Here is a 13,776-nt window from a genome sequence, read left to right on the forward strand (position 1 = left end):
CTTATGCAGGGTATTTGATTTCCTGTCTTTCTCCCACCTAGAAGGTCATCTGAGGTCAGGAGACATGCGTGCCTTGTTCACAGCCTAAACACACAGCAGCCCTCTTATTTACTGCATCGTAGTTGATCAGATGAGGTGGGGATTCAGTGCTTCTCTTTCAGCGGCTGTGAAAAGGACAGACTAGAGGGAGACTCGCTTTTTCAGCATCTGTGTAACTTGATCAGCCCAACAGTTCCCCCGGCGGACGGCGGTGCGCCCATTTTACAGCTGAGAACTTTGAGCGGCCAGGTAACTCGCCCAAGGTGATTTATACAAGAGAAGGCAGAGCAGGAGGCTGAGAAGGGTGTGTTGTGTGTGTGTGTTGTGTGTGTTGTGTGTGTTGTGTGTGTTGTGTGTGTTGTGTGTTGTGCGTGTTTTTTGTGTTGTGTGTGTTGTGTGTATGTGTTGTGTGTGTTTGTGGTGTGTGTGGTGCGTGTGTGTTGTGTTGTGTGTGTGTGGTGCATGTGTTTTTTGTGTGTTGTGTTGTGTGTGATGTGTGTGTGGTACGTGTGTGTGGTGCATGTGTGTGTGGTGCGTGTGCTTTTTTTGTGTGTTGTGTTTGTGTGTTGTGTGTGTGTACGTAGCACTGCCTGGTGTGGAGAGCTCCTGGGGTCCTTAGGACGGGGTTCCTCTCTGTCACCTGTGAGAGACAGGCTTTCAGTAAGAACTCTGCTCCCTGTATGGAGGAAGCAGGCCCCATGCTGGGCGGCGAGACCAGGTGAGGTTGGGCTCACAGTACAGCCCCCAGGGGTCCACGGTCCGCTGGGAGGAACTGGTGACAGTTGCTATGCTCGCTGCTGTCCACGGCCAAGCAGGACAGGGGGAGGAGTCCTCCGGGGCGGGCTCTTGAGGTTCTGGGGGTCCTTGGAGGGTTGGGAGGTTGGGCGGGGCTTGCAGTGGCCGTCAGGGCTCTTCCTGGGGACGTGAGGGGCTCGGCTAGGCACGTGAGCGGGGACACTGAGGCACAGCACTGCCCCTTCCGCTTCTGCCCTCCCAGGCCCCTCGCATGTCTTCCGCCATCTCCCCGCGCCCTCCCGTTGCAGAGTTGCGCCCTCACTTATCACATGGCCCGCAGCCCTGCTTTTTCTCCTTTTATCAGTTACTCCCTAGAATCACCCCATTGTGGTGGTCTGGGTTATCTCACGCTCCTCCCGGGAGGGGGTGGGTGGGCTTGGGCACCGGAAGGCACAGAATGGTCACGGCGAGAAGCAAGATGCCCGCTTTCCCCCCTCTCTGGCTGCTCCGAGCAGCTGCCCCGTGTCTGCGAGGGTGCACCCTGCGGGCACAGATGTAGGAACAATCGCCATTTGGTAAGCCACGTTCTGTGCAGGGCACGTGGCAGACCTTATTCCATTCCAGCCCCAGACTAGACCTATGGGCTGGGCACTAGAAGAGTCTCTTTTAGTGCTGAAGTACCTGGGAGCCCAGACAGGCAAAGCAGGTCTCCCCCAGGGAACACAGGCAGGATTGGAAGACATTCTCACTGATTCCAGAGCTGCTGGTTCACGCGGCTTGGAACTGAGAGACACAGCTTCTACTCCCTTCTTAGTACCCAGTGGCTGTGTGACCTTGGGCAGATGACCTCCGTTCTCTGGGCCTTGGTACCCTCGTTGCTAGGGAAACTGTCTAATTTCTCTTGTAGCCTGGGAGTGAAGGCAGCAGCGCTTACTCTGGGAAGACAGGTGTAAACCAGGACGCTTCCGGTGCTGTGGGTACTGGTGGGCCTGGTGCTGCTGCTATGCTGCCATTTTCTGGGTCCACATGGGCTCCTCCAGGTTTTCCTTTGCAATTGTGTGGCCAGTTCACATTTCTGCTTGGCCTAATATCATCTCACAAGTCTGTTTTTAGCTGCTTGGAAGAACCCATTTTTCTTTGAGCCCTGTTACCCCAGACTGCTGCTAGAGCATGCCTGACCTTTTTAAAAAAAAGTAATTAACTGATAGGCCCCTGTGGTGATTGATAGCACACATTCTAGTTGACAGGGGAGGGTCTGGGGGATGCAGGGCTGCCCCCCACCTCCACGGACACCCCAGCCAGCATTCCTGGAGATGGCTTAGTGGCCTGGCTGTTCTCCCATGGGGGGGTGCCTGGGCTCCTGGGGTCCGCACAGGCTGAGTCTGGAGACCGGGCTTGTCACTGAACAGCCATGGGGTTGCTTAATGGATGGTGTTTAGCAAAGCTTGATTAATCTTCCAACCTGGGGAAGTGGGTGGAACCCCACTTCTACACATGAAGAAACTGAGGTTCAGAGAGATCCGGAAAACTACCAAGATTATCTCAGGAGAGCGCGGAGAAGCTGGCATGTCCTCCGATCTGTCAGCTTTCAGCCTCCCTGCTCCTGCTTGGCCTGTGGTTCTCAAGAGTGCAGTGAGGTGTACAAGATGCCTCTAGGTTATAGAGGGGCAAACTTAAAAAAATTGTTTTATATTTATTTTAACTGGAATTAGAAAAAGACCATGATTGGCATAGGAGACCTGGGATTGTGCAGATATTACTGCTTAGGATGTAGTTATGTAAGTTAAAAAAAGGTCAATTTTGCAAAAATGTTAAGGTAGCAACATGTGGACACAGCCCTCCTGCAGAGGGGTAGATTTGGAGCACATGTCCTTGCTTCGATGGCACTTTGGCTGTGTGGCCCTGGCCACATCACTGGAGACGGAGTGTTCCTCAGACTGACCTGAGTAGCTCTATGTCACTGTGCTGTTTAGTCCGCTGTGATCCTCCCTAAATCCAGAAGATTCACGATGAAACGATTGCACAGTTCAGACTGAAGCTAGATTGAAAAGGAAAAGAATCTCGGAATGATAGTGCTTTATAATCCTATAATTCTGCTCGAATTGACAAAGTCTACTGATCTCAGCCCTGCCAACTCTATTCTACTTATTGAGCACCAAAGTTTTCCAATCAACTCCTGTATTGCTCTCTGGGATTGGATTATGAAGTAGTAAATATTACCACTATGCAATCAATCCATGACCCATTCATTCATTTTCTTTTTCATTCATTTCTCCTCAGTAAATAGAGGATAAATATTACCTACCCTATGGGCTTACTTTGAGAATTAAATAAGAGATCATACTGAAGGCCTTATTTCAGTGCCTGACATATAATCAGCACTCAGGGATTATTCGCTATTTTTAAACTAAGTGTTAAAATGGAATTAGAGGATCAAAACATACAGACCTATGGAAATAAAGACCACTGAAGATGCGTGAGTTACTAATATTGAACATTAAGTTTAGTTCTGAGTTCCTGGTTAGCACGACACACTGAGCAGGTTATATTTGTGTCTAAATCAAGGCTTGGCAAACCTTTTCTCTCAAGGGCTGAGCAGTAAATAATTTTGGCTTTGTGGGCTGTACAGTTCTGTCACTACTAGTCAGTTCTGCCTTTGTGTCTGGAAAGCAGCCATAGACAGTATGTAGATGAATGGACATGGTTGTGTTCCCATAAAACTTTATTTATAAGAACTGGCAATAGGGGCTTCCCTGGTGGCGCAGTGATCAAGAATCCCCCTGCCAATGTGGGGGACACGGGTTCGAGCCCTGGTCTGGGAAGATCCCACATGCCGTGGAGCATCTAACCCTGTGCGCCACAACCACTGAGCCTGCGCTCTAGAGCCCGCGAGCCACAACTACTGAGCCTGCGTGCCACAGCTACTGAGCCTGCGCTCTAGAGCCCGCAAGCCACAACTACTGAAGCCCGTGCGCCTAGAGCCCGCGCACCGCAACGAAGAGCAGCCCCTGCTCGCTGCAACTAGAGAAAGCCCGCACGCAGCAACGAAGACCCGATGCAGCCAAAAATAAATAAATAAATTAAAAAAAAAAAAAAAAAAAGGACTGGCAAAGACTATAGTTTACCCCTTGGTCTAAATGAAGGAAACCTGTTTGTCTTTGAAAGTGAGAGGCTCCTCCTGGATATAAACACTAAAAAAAACTTGTTACAAGATGTAGTCTTTTTTTTTTTTTTTTTTTTTTTTTTTTTTTTTTTTTTTTTTTTTTAATTTTTGTGGTACGTGGGCCTCTCACTGTTGTGGCCTCTCTTGTTGCGGAGCACAGGCTCCGGACGCGCAGGCTCAGCGGCCATGGCTCACGGGCCCAGCCGCTCCACGGCATGTGGGATCTTCCCGGACCGGGGCATGAACCCGTGTCCCCTGCATCGGCAGGCAGACTCTCAACCACTGTGCCACCAGGGAAGCCCAAGATGTAGTCTTTATATGAGGCTTGTTAAGCAGCATATGGATGGTGCTTTCATTGGGGTTTTACGGAAAGTACAGACCTTCACACTGTCGGTTCTCTTACCGTTTGCATAGCAGACATCTGTTGAAGGCTTACTATGTGCCATCCTCTGATGCTCTGACCCATAGTAAAACCTAAAGACACGTGCCTTTTGGCAGGGGCTGCAGCGTTAGCCAGGGGTCGTCTTGGTGACTCTTTAGGTGTCATTTCAGAGGAGTGTTTTCAGTGTTGGATGCTCTTTCCAGCCCCGGAATTACACACAGGCCTCAGTGCTAATTTGAGTGGCAGGCCTGGGCGCCCAGATCCTACCTCACAGGGTGCCTGGGACCGGCTGGGAGATCCTTGCCCTCCTTTGGCTGAGAGCTGCAGTTGTTGGAAGACTGTGGTCTTTGGAGCAAAACACAGCCAGGTTGTGAAACTTTGCTGTTTCATAGCTTTGTGACCTTGCTGTAGTTCCTAAACCTCTCTGAGCCTCACTTTCATCATCCACAAAGTCAGGACCATAACACTGCTGAATCTCTAGTTCTTACCTGAGTATTTGCTCCTTCAGTGTTAGCTCCTCCCCGTGGGGGCCCAGGGCTGCTGGCCCTCCCTCATCCCGGGAAGCCAGGTCCCAGCTTTTTCAGCTGGAGCCTGAAGTGTGAGAATGGCCGTCCCCTCCTCCTGGGCGAGTGTTTAGTGTAAAAAGCCTTGAGAAAACACTGGCCTGCGGAATTCCAAAGTTAATGAAGGGGGCAGATTCCAGGAGGGTCTCTGCTTGACCTCTCACCCTTTCCCCAACACCCTGTTATCCCTGAGCGGGTTTGGAGGCAGTGGAAGGTTTTTATAGCTACTACACAAAAAATCTCTCACGCAGTTGGGCAGGGCCATGGCCTTGGCCGCTGGAAGCCTGGGTCAGCGTGGGTGAGTTTCAGCCTCTTCCCTATGGCGCCTGTTGAACCTGGCTAACGTGAGAGGCAAGGCAGGCCATCGGGGGAGAAGGGGAGCATATTTGAGAAAGTTGGGGAATGATTCTCAATTTCTCCGAAGGAGGGGCCGAGTGAGGGGCTGTGTGAAAGGAGACTCAGTTGCCTTTAAAAAAAGGGGGGAACATTTTCTTCATTATTCTGACATTAGAACCCATACATTCTATTCAGTAAGGACTAGTGGTGTAGGATAAAGAGAACACGGTTTTGTGGGTGGCTGCAGTTGCAGGAGATGCTCTCTGCTTCTGCTTTATAGAAGCTTCAGGGAAAAGGCTTTGGAGGCCAGAGCTAGGCAGTGACATGCCATAGGTTAGGACGCTGGAGGCTGGAGTCCAGCTCTGTCTGTGTCTGCAACTCTGGGACTTGGGTGGCTATGGTGGGCCTTCGAGGAGCTTCGGGGCCTTGGCCGTGCACTTGTGTTCCCATCTGCCCTGGCTTCTCTCTCTTCTCACCTGTCACCTTGCTGGCACCCGCGGTGGTGGGGAGAAGCTTGGTCCCCCTTTCTTGGTCTGGCTAAAGTGTCAGCCATGCTCATAGCTGGTTTTGCAGGGCAGTTGCTGGCAGTGGGGGTCTTTCCCTCCCGTCTCCCTATCTGCTACCCTCTGTGACTCCGCATGGGGGTGGGGATTTCTGGGGAGAGGGGGTCGGCTCCACCTAATTACCAGGAACGGCCCTGAGCCTCCCCTCCTCCCCCGTGGAGGCTTATCTGGCTCCAAGCAATGAGCAGCTGCTCCTGGTGAGGTCTCTGAGTCACTCAGAGGTTCAGGACTGGGTTTAGCAGGAGGCGATGACATAAACAAATAAACATTAGCCAGGACAAGCTCCCAGCTTTCTGCTCTCCCGGGGGCCCTGGAAACTCCTTGTTGCATGTTCGGGGAATATGAGGATCCTCATCAGAAAGCGAATTTTCCTGATGGAGAAATGCTCCAGGGAGGTGATGGGGGTGTGTTAGAAAATCTGGTGTTTCCTGGCTGTGTAATCTTGGGTAGGACGCTTGGCCTCTCTGGGCCTTCATCGCCTCCTCTGTGAAGCTGGTCATTGTGAAATTTAGATGACCTCAGCTGTAAGACCCAGCTGGTGGCTAGTCCCCCTTCTTGGAACCTGACGCAGAGTAAACCCCGGACTTAGGTCAGATTTGCGAGACGGTTTGCTTCTGAGACCGTCCTGTTTTCCAGTTGTTGAGTCGGCTCGTGCTGTTCTTCGCACTTCTCTGAGGCTTCAGCTCCTCGTCTTTCAATGAAGGGGCGGTCCTTGCCTCGTGCCCCCCCCCCCCCCCCCCCCCGTGCGCTTGTGGAGAGGATCGAATGAGTCACCACTGGGAAGGTGCCTGCGAGCTGGACAGCGTGGCCGTGTCTGGTTGAGTTTCAGAGCCCAGCGTTGGTGGCTGAGCCTGATTCCTCGGGGAGGGAGTGTGAAGGTGGCAGAGGTGACTGGGCCGAGCACAGGCCATAGGGTTAAGGCCAAGTGGCACTAGACCGCTGAGGCGTGTTCAGGATGCAGGCAGCCCCGCCTCCCTTTAAAGAAGTGGTGCTCTGGGGATGCGTTGGGTGCCCCCAGCTCTCTGCTCCGCTCCGTCCTTCTGGGTGACTGCTGCGTTTGGGGGTTTCTTAGCGTGATGTGAATCATCCAGATCTGAAACACAAACCAAGAGGCCACAGAGGGCCGCTTAACAACGGCCCTATTCCCCCCACCCCAGGATTCACAAGTGTTACACGATGTTGTGTGTTTGCTTTGGATCATTGCTTTTGTAGATATTAAAAACAACCTAGAGATAAAATGGACGTTTGTAGGGCCTCTTCTCCCGTTCCATTTCCTTCTCTTCATAGAAGTACCACTCTTCTGAACTTGGTCTGTTTGGAGGGCATTCGAGGCACCCTTTGGATATTTAAAATTCTTATGGAAGTGGCCTCATGTAGGGGTGTAGTGGCTGCAGTTTACTCTTTTCACCCCTTATTATGTTTGGGTGGTGCCGCTGCTGTGGCTGATCCTTCATGCCCCTCGTGGTAGACTTTGGGTCGTTTCCAGGTTTCTGCGGCCATAGGCAACGCTGGGGTGGGCTCCCCTGCACACATCTCCAGGTGCACGCGTAGGTGTCCCCAGGGATGCAGGGCACGGCGCAGGCACACTTTCAGCCTTGCCACAGGTTGCCGCACTGCTGTCCTGAGGCCTCATCTCCCTAGGCAGCACCACCTCCACGTGGCTTTGAGGTTTCCAAGTTGACATTGCGTTTGAGTTCAGGTAGCACTGGCGTTCTGCATCTTCCCGAGGATGATAAATGCTTCGACAGCAACACAAATAATGGTGAAAGGGGAAATTAGGGGAAATTCAGGCTCAGGCTAAGCAGACTGTGGTGTGGTGAGTGGGTGAGAAAAGACTTACGGACACGTCTGGCGTCCTGTGCTCCCAGGTGTCAGGATGCAGGGCGTGAAGGGGAGGACTCTTTTCCTGCTGCCTGGAGAAGCCAGCGCTTTCCTGATGCTTCCGTGGTATAATGTTTGAGGCTTGTTCTCAAACGTTCTGTCAAGTGGTCCGGTCTGGCACGGTGGCCATAGCAGGCGTCGATGTGTAGGCATTGATGGTACAGTGCTTGGGTATCTGTTACCCTTTGTTGAGATCCTGTGATGTGCCAAGATTGCACTAATTCTCCCAGCCACCCCGACAGGTGTGAATGCTGAGTCTCACGTCACGGGTGTGAACACGGAGGCTCAGAGGGGTTCACGCACCCAGCGAGTGAGGCTGGAGCTGGGTTTCTGACCTTCCTTGGGACCTGACCACGTTCCCCAGGCTGCCTGCCCCCTGCCCCAGAAATGTCCAAACGCATCGCGGGAAAAGCCAGGACTCTGGTCCCAGATGGACACAGGGGACCCTGTGGGGGCCTGGCTCTCTGTGCCTGATGGGAGTGACACTAGCCTGCTCTATTTATGGTCCCTGGTCCTCCCGCCGTGTCTCCGGGAGTCACGACCTGCTGGCCGACACTTGGGGAGGACGGGAACTTGTACCCCGGCTCTGCTGGCTTGCTGGGGGCATGTCGTTCCCGTGGCCGCAGGGGAGATGGGGTGGGACAGGCAGGACCGTGGGAACAAGAAAACCCCCTACAACAGCCGATTCAGGTCATATAGTGGACGACTCCTAGATTATTAGGAGGTGACTCAAGTGACCAGATTTGGGTCAGGAAGCCTGGGCTGCAGGAAGATGATGTGAAATCCTTGGATTTTTCTGGGAGTCCTTGCCTTTTAAAGGATTTTGTTTTCTAAGTTATCAGCCGAGGGATCATGGATTTTGGGTTTTCCGAGGCAGGGTTTTATGGGGAATATGGGGGTGTTTGGGGGGAGCGGGTGGGGGGGCGGGGTGGGAGCTGAGGAAGAGGAAGATGGGGCAGGAATGGGCACGTTCCACCCCAGCTTCTTCCGGATTCAGTTTCTCTCCCAGGAACAAGGGGCCGATTCACGTGGCTCCAGCAGCCTTGCTGGCCTGGAGTTGGGCCCGTGCCTGACAGTGACTAAGGAGGAAATGCCATTTCACTTATCCCGTGGCCCTGCATCCTTCAGGCTCTTCTCTATCTTCATTTTGCGGCTACCTCATCTTTCTGGCATTTGCCTCTTTCCTCTCTTTTTCTCCTGGGTGATATGCTGAGGCGACGTGGGCTACGACTCCACGAGACCCAGCCAAACTTCCGTCTTCCACACGCGGTTGGTTTCGGGCGAGCTGGGCTTCGTGTTTTCAAGGCGGCCCGCAGTTTGGAGAGCTGGTCCTGTGACTTGTGCCTTGTCAGTCCTGTAGGGTTCCAGGCAGTTCTGAATCCGAGGTGGGACTTCTGGTTAAAAACGTCCAGGTGGGATTTTTAGACGGGAGAGCCGCCACTGTCCAGGGGCCACTGTCGCAAGGGGGTGAAGTACGCCACCGTCACCCGTGGTGAGAGGAGATGGCAGATCTGCTGGGCGGCGTTCCACCTCTGCCAGGCCCTGCTGGTCTTGGCTTTGAGCCCAGCTTGGGGGGTCTGCAAGGCCTCCTGGCTTCCCTGGCACGGCCAGCTGCTCTGTCCTGTATGCTCTTTTCTCTGATGTGCTTCTGCCGTGTGGGTCTGTCTCTGCCAGGAGCCCGGGAGCGTTTCTGGTGGGACGACCAGGTTTTGGCTCACCTTGTACTCAAAGCCCTTAATGTGGGGCCAGTTCGTGTTTGTGGATGAATGCTGAGCTCTCCAGAGACCCGGTTGGGACTTTTCATATTTCAAGGGGATGGCATCCTGCAGGCTGCTTTTCCCACTGTGCACCGGTCAGTGGTTGTAAGTGGATGTCTGCTGTGTTCTCAGGGTTGGTCCTAGAAAGACATGCCTCCCCCTCCCTAAATCAGATGAGACAGCAGGAAACCAGTATACAAGGGGATTAATAAAGTGGCCTGTCTCAGAGTGAGAAAGCCTGCGTTTGCACCGTGGCCTTGTTACTTACGAGCAGGTGACCCTAGACCGGGCAGTTCTCTGAGCCTCAGTGTCCCCAGCTGCAAAATGGGAGCAGTACTACCCACCCACACCCAAGGGATGGTTTCCTGAGCTGGCGCATGCGGGTTTAACATGGGGAGGGAGCTGTCTGGGGAGTGACCGTGGACACTGCTTTTCATTTATGAGCTCAGTGGGTGCTGTGGACCTTTCAGAACCACTGGGCGCTCTGCTGGGGGTCAGTGCTGTCCTTAGGGGGCCTGGTGTGTGGGGGGTGGGTATGGGGGTCCAGGAATGGGGAGGCCTGCATGGTGGAAAGCCGGGCAATGGGCGGCCCCTGCAGAGACACAGGGATTGCCCTCTGGGAGGCAGTGACCAGCCATCTGGAGCGGAGGTTGCGGGGAAACTGTTTGGCCAAAGGATTTTGGAACCAGACAGAAACAGGGCCCTCCGAGCTCTTTTGCTTCTAGGATTGTTGTTCTGGGATTGTCCCTGAGGCCGGGACTCACCGTGTGCCTGCGGCTGGAGAGCGGTTAGAGGTTTTTCTAATTGGGGGCAGGGCAGGGGGTGAGGGGGGGGCGCGTTGCGCAGAGGCTGTGCTTAGGGGGCCAGCGCCGAGGCTTCCGCGCACGTGTCCATCCTCGCCCCTGCCTCGAGGCCAGCTCTGCTACATTAGGGCTGGGGGAGTGGTTAGCGGCGTGTGGGTGTCCCCTGGCCCTTTGGGGAGGGCGACGGGGTGATGGGGGTGCTGAGAGGTGCGGAGTGATGAAAACATGCACAACGGGGGTGACCCTTCTGAGGCTGGTTTTTGTTCCTTAACACATTTCCTAGCTTTGGAACCTGCTCTGTTGCCTGGGCCTCTCTGAGCTTTGGTGTGCTGATCTGCAGACTGGGGGTAGGGACCTCCGTTTTGTGGGGCAAGTGTGAAATCCTGACCTGAAATGGTCATGCTTGAAGGAAGCTGACAAAGGAGTCTAATCCCTCCCTATTTTCTTCTCTTTTTTTTTTTTCCTTTTTTCTTTTAATTAATTAATTAATTGGCTGCATTGGGTCTTCGTTGCAGCGAGCGGGGGCTACTCTTCGTTGTGGTGCACGGGCTTCTCATTGCGGTGGCTTCTCTTGTTGCAGAGCACGGGCTCTAGGCACATGGGCTTCAGTAGTTGTGGCACGTGGGCTTCAGTGGTTGCGGCTCGTGGGCTCTAGAGCGCAGGCTCAGTAGCTGGGGTGCACGGGCTTAGTCGCTCCGCAGCATGTGAGATCTTCCTGGACCAGGGCTCGAACCCGTGTCCCCTGCACTGGCAGGGGGATTCTTAACCACTGTGCCACCAGGGAAGCCCCCTCCCTATTTTCTTAACTGTTCTCTGTCGTTGGTAAATCTCTGTTGGACTGATACCCCATGAAGCCCATACCAGTCAGATCAGTGAAATTAAATGGCTCCCTGATGATCGTAATTAGATTAGTAACAAATAATCAGATCTGACATCTAGTGCTTGTTAAGTCCTGGGCAATGCACATCAGGCCTCATCTGTTATATGATTTAATTCCTGCAATCATCCTAGGATTGCAGTGCTATAATTAGCCCCCTTTTACAGATGAGAAAAACGGAGGATCAGAGAGGCTGAGTACAGTGTCTGAGGTCACACAGCTAAAAAGTGGCTGCATTGGTATTCCAGCCCCAGCAGTCTGGTTCCAGAGCCTGTGCTGTTAATCACTGTACTAGCTTGCCAGGAGGAGGTAGAGAGACTGTGTGTGTGTGTGTGTGTGGTGGAGGGCATTAGAGATCATTGTAAGGCATTCCTGTGCTAACGTATTGGTGGGGGAGGCTAGCGTGCAGAAGCTCTGACAAAGACCCCGCAGTTGAGGACTCTGGAAGCGATGGGGATGTGGGCTTTACTCAGGCTCCTACAGCTTGTCAGTCCCAGTGCCTGCACTGGGAGGGTCTGGGGCACGACCTGTGGACCCCCACCTGCTCCTCTGCCAGCTCTGCACTGTGTGGGAAGAGGAGGGGCCCCAACTGGACTCCCGGAACTGCCTGACCTCCCCATCTGGGCTCCACGTCTGCCCAGCTCCTCTCAGGAACTCCTCCCTCTGGTTGACCGCCAGGGTCCTTTGATCTGGACATTGCTTTTTTGGGCAGTGTGTCAGCTGAGTGGATCCAGGTGCATGGGTGTTGGGGACAACCCCCCACCTCCAGGAGCACTGCCTCCTGCCTGGTGTACCCCGGACCCGCTCAGCAGAGTGGCTGCTGCTCCCGGCTGCCAGGCTTAACCTGCCGGCCTGGCAAAGGCTCTGCAGGGCTGTAGACCGTGACCGCTGCAGCCGCTGTGAAGTGCGGAGCTGGAGCCTCAGGGAGACGACAGTCACAAGGAACAGGCTCCTGTGAGCCGGGCGCTGCCTGGGGCTCCTTCTTGTCATGACTACAGCCCCTACGTACTCACTGTCTTACAGACAGGAGACTGAGGCCCAGGGAGGTTAAGGAACTTGCCCAGAGGCACAGCCGTAGAGCTGGAGCCCAGCGCCAGCCATGTATCTGCGGGCGTGCTTAGCGCGCTTGTCCTGCTCTGGGAAATCGAGTGTGTCTGTTGTGACCTGGGGTCAAGGCTGCATGGGACCTCCTGGCTCCATCCGGGTCTCAGATTCCTCTTATCTTTCGGCGAAGACAGAAAGTGCGGCTTTCCTTCCCATAAACTGTTTTAACTGAACCTCACCGCAGGTCCCTGGGCGGTGCTGGTTTCAGGATGGATAAAGAATGGGAGCGGCTCGGGGCGGGACGTTGGCGGATGGGGAGGGGGCAGGGGTGCAGCCGGCCTTTGGAGGCGACTTGGATTTGAATGTCCCCGGTTGGGTGAGCCTTGGGCCTTTGGCTGTCTCTTCACTGCCTTGAAGGGAGGGTCCGTTTCCTCAGATGCCGCCTGTGTTTCAATTCTGTGACCCTGCAGTTTGTGCGTTTGGGACTCAGCTCTCTGTGCAGAAATCTATACTAAACACATAGACGGTTTAGGAAGAAGCATTGTCTGTTTCACTGAAGGTTATGTAATCCTAACAGCTAAAGTTTAGAGCAGTTCCCAGGCGTCTTTACACGTTTCAGTTCCTGAAACCCACACAACTACGCTATGAAATTGATACTGTTATCACCGCTCCCATTTTACAGATGAAGACACTGAGGCTCAGGGGAGTTAAGTAATCTGCCAGAGATCCCTCAGCCAGTAGGTGGCCGAGTGGGGATTTGGACCAAGGGAGAGGCTGCAGAGTCATGCAGGTGACACTCTGTTGGGTTATAGCACTGCACTCAGAGAGGGGCATCCAGCCTTCTGGAGCTGACTCCGCCCCATGTTAATGGAGAAGTCGGATTGTCCCCATTGTGAGAGATGAGGAAGGACGGCTCCCAGCAGTTAAGGAATTTGCCAGAATTCAACAAGTTGTAAATGGCGGCATTAGGATTGAACCCAGGCGGACTGACTGCAAATACAGGGTCACTCTTATACCCTCTCCTTTCTTCCTGACTCGGAGGCTCAGCTCACGCCACCCCGTCCAGCCGGCCATTCCGCGCGGGTGCCTGTGCTCTGCTGTTCTGGGGCGGGTGGTTTCCCCGGCGTCCTCCCTGTCGGTCCCTCAGAGTCAAGCCCAGTGTCCTCGTTGTTTCTGCTCCCCATCGCCTCCATTCGAGCCAGGATTTCCCCTGCATGTAGGATGATCAGAAAACGTGGTCCATTGAGCTAGGCCCTGTGTGTGCCCTTTGGTGCTGGCAGGCCACAGGGTGTCAAGATGAATCCCGGGCCACGTGTGACTGTGGCCATTGCCGCCTCTTTGTTGAAGGTGTTTGCACGGGGCATGGCAGCCTGAGAGACCCCTTCAGGGCACTGCTGCTTGGGTGGGTCCTCTCTGTCTGTGCCCTGTGCCAGGTGCTGGCAGATTCTGCCAGGTTCGGGGCCTCATTAAAGCTCTCCAGCCTGGAAGCATTTCCTTCTGGTCGGCCTAACTCTCTCCCCGCGGCGCACATTTCCTTCTCTCCGCCTTGGAAACGGGACCCAGCTGGCCACCGATTCCTTGAAATCACCTCCTCAGCCACTCCAAGCAGAGTGAGCCCCCATAAGGGGGTTAA

The 13,776-nt window shown here is 54.0% G+C and overlaps 1 long non-coding RNA gene across 4 annotated transcripts in view; it reads left to right on the forward strand.

Moving 5' to 3' along the window:
• Positions 1–13,776, forward strand: part of LOC131743968 (uncharacterized) — a 405,600-nt gene that overhangs the window by 72,105 nt on the left and 319,719 nt on the right. The gene's annotated exons all lie outside the window — the stretch shown is intronic.

The sequence above is a fragment of the Kogia breviceps genome, chromosome 17 (genome assembly GCF_026419965.1).
Source record: "Kogia breviceps isolate mKogBre1 chromosome 17, mKogBre1 haplotype 1, whole genome shotgun sequence".
Taxonomy (NCBI): Eukaryota; Metazoa; Chordata; class Mammalia; order Artiodactyla; family Physeteridae; genus Kogia; species Kogia breviceps.